This window comes from Lactuca sativa, chromosome 1 (assembly GCF_002870075.4).
Source record: "Lactuca sativa cultivar Salinas chromosome 1, Lsat_Salinas_v11, whole genome shotgun sequence".
Lineage (NCBI taxonomy): Eukaryota > Viridiplantae > Streptophyta > Magnoliopsida > Asterales > Asteraceae > Lactuca > Lactuca sativa.
In genome coordinates this window covers 233,808,733-233,818,779 of record NC_056623.2, presented here as the reverse complement: position 1 = coordinate 233,818,779, position 10,047 = coordinate 233,808,733, and the positions used below count along the sequence as shown (strand labels likewise).

Here is a 10,047-nt window from a genome sequence, read left to right as displayed (position 1 = left end):
CCTGTCGAGATCTATGCTTATCGTTCCGTAGATGAATATGGTATCATGCACTCCAGCAATAGGGCGAGTAAGGAGTTGTCAATTCCTAATAGCGTTATCCATAATGACCATTGGCTTAAAGAGTTAATGGTTAGAGATAAGGGAAGGGCCTTAGTACGATAAGTTCGCATGTTCCGTGTTGCATAGACATACATGGAGAAACATAGCAATACAATAGCAATCATGTTTGATACAAATCAATTTAAATACAACATGCAAATAATAGTTTTTCTGAACATGCTTTTCCACCCCAAAACATAAAAACTGAAAATAGGGGAGTGCATGAATACTCACAATATGCATTGAGATGATGCAAATGATGCATTGATCTACGCTCCACTGGTACTACTATCGTTTTCCTACAACGATGTTACACACTAATGAGTCTCTAATCGAAATCTAACACTAGTATACATACTACTACAATAGAATTATGCCAATATTGTATCAAAATTTAATATTGATAAGTTACAAACATTTTTCTGTGGAAATTAAGTGTCAAAGAATCAATTGTTATATAACAATTTAAGTGGAAAAATTTCCATTATTGAAATGTTAATATTTAACATTTTAGAAGTGTTCCAATGATTAAATATTCAAAAACTAAATCAATTTAGTTCTAAAAATTCCCAAAGTTTGCATTTCAGTTTTAATTGAAGTCAAAGACCTTAAGATAATTTTTCTTGACTTTTTGATGTGTCTAATTAATTTTCACCATTTAATTCCTTGAATAATCATAAATTCATGGAAAAATAGTAAAAAGTTAATAAAAATGACCAAACTTCAGATTTTGGTTCTAACTATATTAAACAACTTCCAGATAAATTTTCATGGTTTATAGATATGTATAACCAATTTTCTTATATTTAATTCTCTAAATAGATACAAATTCATGAAAAATAGAAATAAATAGGAAAATATAAAAATTTATTTCTAAACTTTTTAACCAAATTTTCTGATTTTTGAGCATTTATTCAAATAAAAATTGAAATAAATAGGAAACAGTTTCCAAAATTGCCCAAAAATTTTTCAACACTTTTATTATACATGTAGAAGCTGTGAAAATATAAAAGATATTTTTAAATTAGTCTTTCTATTTTTCTTTGTTTTATCCTCTTAAATAATCATTAGTTGGAGAATAATTATTAAACAGTTAAAGTAAATTACCAAAAAAAATTTATAACATCATTTACAGTTTAAGTAATCTGGAAAAAAAATACCAAAAGTGGTTTTCATATTGTATAATCCGGTTTTGGGTATTTATGTGTATTTAAGTGTATTTAACCTTAGAAAATAGGTGAAAAAGAGTATACAGTTGAGAAAAATCATCAAACAATTTTTGTAACCTCCTACTGTACAACATGATGTTCTGGTAAAATTTCATGAATTTTGGATGATCATAACTATTTTTCCTATTTTTAGGCCATTATAATTACCAAAAATTGGGAAAAATAGGAAGACATGATGAAAAATTCTGAAATTATTTTTCATAGTCTCCCACCATAGGTAAGAGCTGCTAAAATTTTTAGATACAATTTCACACTTCCTAAATTGGTTTTGTGATTTATTATACCCAAACAAAAAGCAAATCGAAAATCATACTAAACTGCAACATAAATCGATGAAATTTAATGAGAGGTCATTATTCACCGTAAGGGTCATCCATGAATTTATTCCGGATTTATAGACCTCTGGAAGTATTTTATATGATTTATTACCCTATTTTATTGCATTAATTATAATAATTCGAGAAAATGAATTATCTTCTGGAAATTTACAGAGCATCTTATTTTGTTGATGAGAATCTGGGAAAAATCGGATTTGGTCAGAAAATGATTTTTAGATATTTATTTTGAAATAAATCTTTCATTAACATATTTGAAAGTTTTTTAACAACAACTTTGATCATCAAGCATCTAAGCTTGAAGATCATCACATGCATGTTGTTTTGAAGACCATTCATGAGTTTGAAATGTTCAAAAATCTTTTTTGATGGAAAACTTTGGATGCATGTGGTGATTTTTACCCAAAACTTGTATAAAAGGGCATTATGTTGATTTTGACTTAGGTTTTGGTCCTTGGATTTCACCATTAACAACATGCATGTTGTTTTTGGGTGAAATCCTACCACCATCATCATCAAAACCGTGAGTTTGTGTGTGTGTGTATGTTTATGTGTTCATGATCTTTCATTAGAATGTTGTAGAAGAACAAAGAAATGCAAGAAAATCCATGAAAACTTGAAGGAAAATGAAAGGAAATCATGTTCTACCTTAATGAACACCATTAGATGATGAAGATTTTGAGTATGATGTGTGTTCTTGGACTTATTCTCTAGAAAATTTCGTGAGTATGGAGAAATGAAGAGAGAAATGGAGTGGTGGTGATGAAGAGTGTGAAAGAGAATGAGGGGTAGAGTGAGAGAGAAGATGGAGTGTAGGGGGAATTGATTGAGTGTGTTCGGAAGAGGAGACAGAGGAGAGAGAGGGGAATCCGACTTTTGAGGGTATAATATCCCTCTCTCCTTCATTTTTCTTTATAAAATTTCAAATCTTTTATAAAAATTATCCAACTTTTTATAAAGTGTGCACCTTAACCTAGTTTTTATGCATAAAACTCTTGATTTTTGACTTATAAATTAAGAGTAATTGTTAATGAGTTCAATTTTATTTCCTTAAATGCATTTTTATAATTTTAATTATTATAAGATAATATTAGAAGCTTCATAATTATTTTTATAGAATTTTTAAGGTTAAAGTTTGTGAATATGAGTTTTTAGGGCATTTAGGGTTTTTGAGAGTTTGTAAGTCTTGGATATCAAAATTAATTAAATTTTGAGACTTCAAATTATTTTTGTGTTTTCTAACTCTTATTCAAGTTAGAAATAATGTTTGTAATTTATTTTTATCGGTTTATTGGCATTCTATGTAGTGATTCCGAGATTCAATCGAAATTGAGGAATCACGTATACTAGTCCTAGTCTTCAACTTTGACTTAAGTTTCTATGTGACTTTGACCTAATTTCTACTACTAGGTCAAGTGCATGATGTGTGTATATGATTCATGAAATGCTGTTCGAGTCAAAGAGTGACCCAAATATGGATAGTCACTACAGCTCAGTAGATGTAGAATTCACATATCAATGTGAAATCTAAGTACATTATCCATTGATTCTAATTGTTTCCAAGTTTCTAGTAGGTTATAACTTAGCTTCCAGTTACTAAGTCTAGTACGTGTAGTGCCTATATGTGCAAATAAGTCTAGTCAAATCTAGAACCGACTCGAATTTTGGCGGTTGTCACAGTCTCCCCCAATTGAAAGAATTTCGTCCCGAAATTCAATTCGTGACACATTCTATTAGAACTCAGCCGGATAAAATTGTATAATTTTAGAGGTGGTGACTTGAAGAGCTATTTGATTATTTTGGGTTAATTCCTCAAGGGAAGAGTCCAAATCTTTAGCTATAATCAAATTAATGTTTCCTTAATTCAAGTTCTACAGTCTAGATTACAAGAAATTTTGATCATGGAAATCATGATCCGACCATGGCGACCTAGTTGAAAAGATTATCTAGTTAGATATTATCTGAATTAAGAGAGCAGTATAAGTTTCGATGATGCACCAACTGCACTGAGCGTTAAATCTGCATTGATCTTTAAGTTGCATTCTAAATTTGCACTAAGTGTAACTTCGCCTCTTAATAAAGAAGAGATTAGGGACAATTTGTTCACTTCCGGGTTGGCTACTACATCTGGAAAAGATATATTTTGAAATAAGAAGGGGTAGCATGAAAGAAAATAAATGATCAAGGGTAAGTTCCTAAAGATACGTATTAAGGGTAGGCAACGAAGTTTTGGTACCTCTCGAATGTAAAGGCTATTTAAGTGTCATCTACAAAATAAATTTCAAAATGATTGAGAATCTCCGAGGCTATAATGACTACTACGGTTACTCTTACAAAAATAGAACTATATTCGAAGAGTATATATAATTAGAGAGTCATTGTTTCTAATGAAGGCGGTGAAAGTTTATGATAAATTAAATCACATTGTGTAGATAGCACTTTAAGTGAGGGTTATAAGAGTGATAGAGAGTCAAGAAAGGGAAGCATTAGAGTCAAAGTATCGAGTCCGGTCCTTAGGGACATGAGCGAGTAAGTCCAGAAGTGAGGAGAAATGTTGAAGATTTATTAGAGGCTGGAACAAATGCAGAATGCCATTTTTTTCGACCAGCGATCTACTCGTCGAGTGCACTAAACTGACTCGACGAGTCGCCTAGTATTCTCACACATACGGAGTTGTCCGCACTTATACTCGACGAGTCACATAAATGACTCGACGAGTCATTCATTTTTAAACAAAGGGGACTGCTGATTTGATGCTGATGAGTGTACCACTTGACCACTTATTTCTTCCATTTCGATTTTTGAAGATCTTACACTGTTTCTCCTGTATATTTGGAGCTGCCACACGAGATTTTGATGCCCAAGCCATGGATGAGCTGTTCCTATGGCTAAAGTCAAGAGAAGAAGGAGTTGAAGAAGATTTATCAACCTATCGACTGCTACCCAAGGGGAGTTTGTTCTAATTCTCTATATACTTGCATTTTTAGTTTTTTGCATACTATGCAATGAGGGCATTGCATAAAATAAGTGTGGGGTAGGGGGTTGGTCATACATTAGGAAATTTAGAATCTTAATTTAGGCTAATTTAAAAAAAAAATTTGCATACCAAAAATATTACTTAGGATTTAATTTAGGAAATTTTTGTAAAGTAAAATTAGGATTCCATGTTAGAATTGTGTTGATGATTGCATGAAAACCCAAATGTTTAGTTGAGCCTATATACGTTCTAGTGCATTTGTGGCTTCCTTATTCCAGTGAAATCATGGGACAAAAACACGACCCTGCTCAGCCCGAGGGATGCAATATGTTTAGCAGCCTAAACCTGAAATGTATCCAGGAAGATTGTTATCATTAACCAATAAAGGTTGAGATTGAGTGCCCCTGCTTAAGCATGTAGGTTTATTGAGTGAAAAAAGTGAGGTACATGTAAAAAAAAAGAGAGAATTACAAGAAAAGTTGTAAGAATTTTGGAGCAAATAAAGTGAAGATCAAAAGATCAAAATTCCAAGAAATTCAAAAGTTGAAGATACCAAAACAATCAATAAAGGTGGTGAATTCAAAGAAATTAAAGATCAAATTATCAAGGAAGTGAAGAATTCAAAAAAAAATTCCATAGGTGTGTCATAAATTGTAATTCTAGATTATGTATGCTTGGGTTGCTCAACTAAAAATACCTTGAGGTTAAGAGGTTTTCTGGGGATGGATTTGGAGGGTTGCATAAAATGAGCATAGTTCGGGGTGAGTGGGCGAATGTTTATGAGGATTGTGAGTATTTGGAATATGGGAGGTCCTTAGGAAAAATTTTAGACACAAATGCATGCGTTGCAGTCTTGGCATAATGGCTAGGTTAGATTGGAGTTGTCATATGTGATTCTAATGTTTTAAAATTTAGTTTTGCTTGGGGGCAAGCAAAAGTCAAGTGTGGGGTATTTTGATATGTGCATATTTAGTTCATATTAAGTATAGATTTTTATTCATTTATTAGCTAAATTATTGCATTTTATGGACAAAAGGTACTTAAAAGTGTTTGAATTATATTTTCAGTCCAAAAATGAAGCTCGGAAGCAGAAGGAAGCAGGAGAAGCGGTTGAGAGATCGAGAATGGAACAAAGAAGAAAAACACCAAAAATAACACCTACTCGGCGAGTAGGGTCGACTACTCGGCGAGTCTGATCGAAGATTCGAGAAGATAAAGACTCAGGATCCCAGAGACTTATCACAATATGGGGACTGAGAGATGGACTCGACGAGTCGCCACCTGACTCGACGAGTCGATTCGTATATATAAAGATAACTCCTCAGAACGATGGAGGGGAGTTCTGGAACGATTTAGAAGAGTTTAGCTGCGATTAAGAAGGCAGAAAAACCCTAGAAGACAACGAGAGAAGCTAGAATTCAATCCCGAAGAAGAATTGAGGCAAAATTCCATCATTCTACTTAATCTTTTGTTTTATCATTATGGTTAAACAATTTGACTCTGTTTGTTTGCTGTTATTTACTTCAATTATGAGCTAAAACCTTTAGACTTCTGTTTGGGGATACAAAGTTGACAATATGGTTTGATTGATTGGTAGGATTAATTCTAAGTTGGTGAATTTTTGTTATTTTAGCTTGCTAAAGAACCTTGTGTGTGAGTAATAATTAATTTTCTGTTAATAGGAAGATAATTGATTAGCATGAACATCTATTGATTATTAACCTCATATGCTATGTGATCACTATGCCATATGTCTAGGATTAATGAACATGAAACTAGAGTTAATAAGAGAATTGAGTAAATTCATGTGCAAGCTTGTGTGATGACCATCAACAAGAAGTTAATTAAAAGATTAAATTAGTTAACTATTGCAAGTCTAAAATAACCCGAATAATTGATCTAGTAAATCTAATTAAATTAGACAACTGGCCACTGTTTAAGTTAGTTTATTTGCTAAGGATTAGTGTAGTGAATACAAATCTAATCATTTGAATCGGTAACCAACAAAAGAATTAATCCATTGCACCATTACCTTAAAATCAACCATAGGATCAATTGAGTTGAACTAAACAGAAGTTCCTTTCCAATTATTGAATCTAGTTAAGTCTTTATTTTCTAGTTCTTAAATTAGTAATAGTTAGCAAGTTTCTAGTCTTGAAAAACTAGAGAAACCCTATTTTTATTAATTAATTTAGATAGAATTAGTTTTTAATTTTAATTTGTCGTTCCCTGTGTTTGATACCCTACTTATCCAATTATACCACCATTGATAGGTTCACTGCCTTTGTGTGTTGTTTTACAATTAAAAGTAGGTTTAAAACTAAGTGAGTTTGTACACATCAAGTTTTTGGCGCCGTTGCCGGGGTACGGTTCTAAAAATTAACGTTAAATTCTAATTTAATCGATCCTTTGTGTGGGATTTATCTCCCACAAAGTTATTTAAAAGGTAATTCAATAAGTAGAATTAGTTTTAATAAAATTCCGTTTGTTTAGAGTAACTAGAAAAATTTTCTGTTTTTGCCTTGAACTCGCCGAGTGCACTCGTTCCGACTCGGCGAGTACATCGTTGTTTCAGCTTTAATTTTTTAATTTATTTTTGTTCTTTTTATGCGTTTTCTGTTTTGTTTACAGCTGTTTCATGACCCGAGGATCTGATACACCTCTGGTCCCCCCTCTTGAAGACCCGGAATCCGCGCTAAGGAGGAGCAAAGGCAAAGTCGTTGGAGAATCCGCTTCTTCAAAGAACTCGCCACTCAAAAACCTCAAGTCCGTTTTCAGCAAGAAGAGGAGCAGCAAATCCGGAGCATCCAGTGCCTCTTTGAGAATTGAAGACCCAATTCACAAAGATATCGAATACGAGACCGAGGAAGAAGAAGAACACACATTCGAGCACGACTCTGAGTTTGAAGACGATTTAGTTATCACTATGGCTAATATCGATGAAGTCCCCATGGGGGAATGGAAGAAGAGGATGTGCGATGACACCGGCCCGGGACTTGTGCAGCCCGCAATTCCCGCGACCGCCACTTTCGAACTAAAAGGCCATATTCTCGCTCAACTCAAGGAGATTCCTTTTTTATGGGAAGGATCACGAAGACGCCTACAAGCACTTGGACGAAGTGAATGATGTGGCCGACTACTTCAATGTACCGAATGTACCCTGCGAGACCCAGCTTCATCGCATGCTCCCAGTCACGTTCAAAGGAGCTGCAAAGGATTGGCTAAAGTCACTACCTCCCGGATCAGTCACCACATGGGCCAAGATGAAAGAGGAATTCATAGACCACTTTTGTCCGCCCTCCAAAATAGCCAAGCTAAAGAAAGCAATTGCCAACTTTGAGCAACAACCCGGAGAATCTCTTTATGAAGCATGGGAAAGGTACAAGAATTTGCTTAGAAATTTCCCACATCATGACCTTCATAGCCAACAAGAGGTCTCCATTTTCTATGATGGAGTCAATTTCACTACAAGGCAATTGCTCGATTCACAAGGCCCTCTCACGAAGAATGTGCCCCCGGTAATTAAGGAGCTAATTGAAGAATTCTCTAAGCACTCTAGAGAATACCACAATCCAAGAAACGAAGTAAGTCGGCGAGTAGTGAACGCGGCAAATGATAGCATGGCGGCGGTGATAGCTAAGCTTGATAGTCTTGATAGAAGAATGACAAAAATGGATCAAACAATCCATGCTATTCGGGTTGGATGTGAGAATTGTAGAGGGCCCCATCTCACAAAGGATTGTGATTTGGATGAGAATGGAAATAAAAAGGCTCAAGTATTCTATTCAAGCGGCGATCGATACGACGAAAATTGGCGGAAACCGAAGAAAGAATGGCACCCATATGAAGAATATAAAAAGGCTAATGAAGAGAAATACAAGCAAAAAGAGAGGGAATACTATCAAAAGGATGAACTGGTGATAGAAAAGAAAGTTGATTTGGAAGAAATGTTCACTAGATTCATAGCCACGTCTGAAAAGAGACACAATGATCATGATGTTGCAATACATGAGACCAGAAACATGCTAAGGAATCAGCAAGCATCCATTCTCAACATTGAGAAACAGCTGGGACAGCTTGCACACCAAGTGAACGAAAGAAGACCGGGTCAACTTACAAGTAATACCGAAACCAATCCGAGAATGGAGAATGTTAGTGCAGTGACCTCCAGCAATGAAGAAATTTTCACACATGCACAGAGGATCTCCAAGAGGAAGACAGAAAGGGCAGAAGAGTCGGCTCCAGCAAAACCCGACATGACTCGCCGAGTCCCTCTAATGGACTCGAAGAGTTCATGCGTAAATGACAAAACTGTCATTCCTTTAAATGCACATAATCCCCCTCTGTCATTCCCAATCAAATCCATGCCTGTGGAAAAGGTTGAGCCTATAGAGCCCTTATGAAGCATGTTAAAGCTCTCCAAGTCAATGTGCCATTTGTAGAAACAATGCTCACAACACCCAAGTCATTCAACTTACTGAAAGGTCTCTTTGCTGCTAGGAAAGACTTGGCTGAAGTAGCGGAAATAATGTTGAGGGAGCTACCCGAAAAGAAGGGCGATCCGGGGAATATTATAATTCTGTGCCAGTTTGGTAATGAAGTTGTCACCCAAGCATTGACCGACTCGGGTGCAAGCATCAATCTGATGCCTTTCTCTTTCTTTAAGAGGTTGAATTTACCGGAGCCAAGACCGGTAAATATGAAGATCCATTTGGCGGACAAAACGACAATTCATCCATGAGGCGTTTGTGAGGATCTTCTCATTAAAGTCGATAAGTTTATCTTTCTAGTAGAGTTTGTGGTGGTTGACATGGAAGAAGGCCCCAAAATTCCAATCATTTTGGGGAGATCATTTTTAAACACCGCATGTGCCTTAATTGATGTATGTGAATCTACACTAACATTGAGGGTAGGTGACGAGTCCTTAATATTTAAAGCTTTACCAGAAGCCAAGCAAGAAGAGGAAAGAAAGGGAGAAATCTCATTTATTCATTTGGAGGATGAGATACTACAAAAAGAACTTGAACTTTTGCAAGAAGAAGATCCAAGCAAGTTTCTACTACATTCTGGAGAGGATGGAGATGTTAACAAGGACTTGGAGGAGTTATAAAAGCTATTGGAAGGAGCTGACTCAGAAAACACCCAAGAAATGATGGAATACGATCAGACTCGCCGAGTCAGTTTACTGGACTCGACGAGTCCATTCGAATTTGATAACAACTCGGACGATTTAGATCTGCTTGTTGCTAGTCCTCTGTATAATTTGGATTTGGATATTTTTCCTCATTCTTTAAAAGAACAAACAACAGAAGAAGAAATGGATATGGAAGTTCAACACGCCTATATAGCATGTCTTAATGCAATTCCACTTGAAGATGGGGGAATAATAGAAAAAGAGGAGAAGGAA

General features: G+C 35.2%; 1 non-coding gene across 1 annotated transcript; it reads right to left on the bottom strand.

Moving 5' to 3' along the window:
- Positions 1-7,951: 7,951 nt before the first annotated feature.
- LOC111921712 (small nucleolar RNA R71) lies at positions 7,952-8,058 on the bottom strand. Its single transcript, XR_002860251.1, has one exon. It is a non-coding gene; the product is annotated as a small nucleolar RNA R71 (small nucleolar RNA).
- Positions 8,059-10,047: the final 1,989 nt, after the last annotated feature.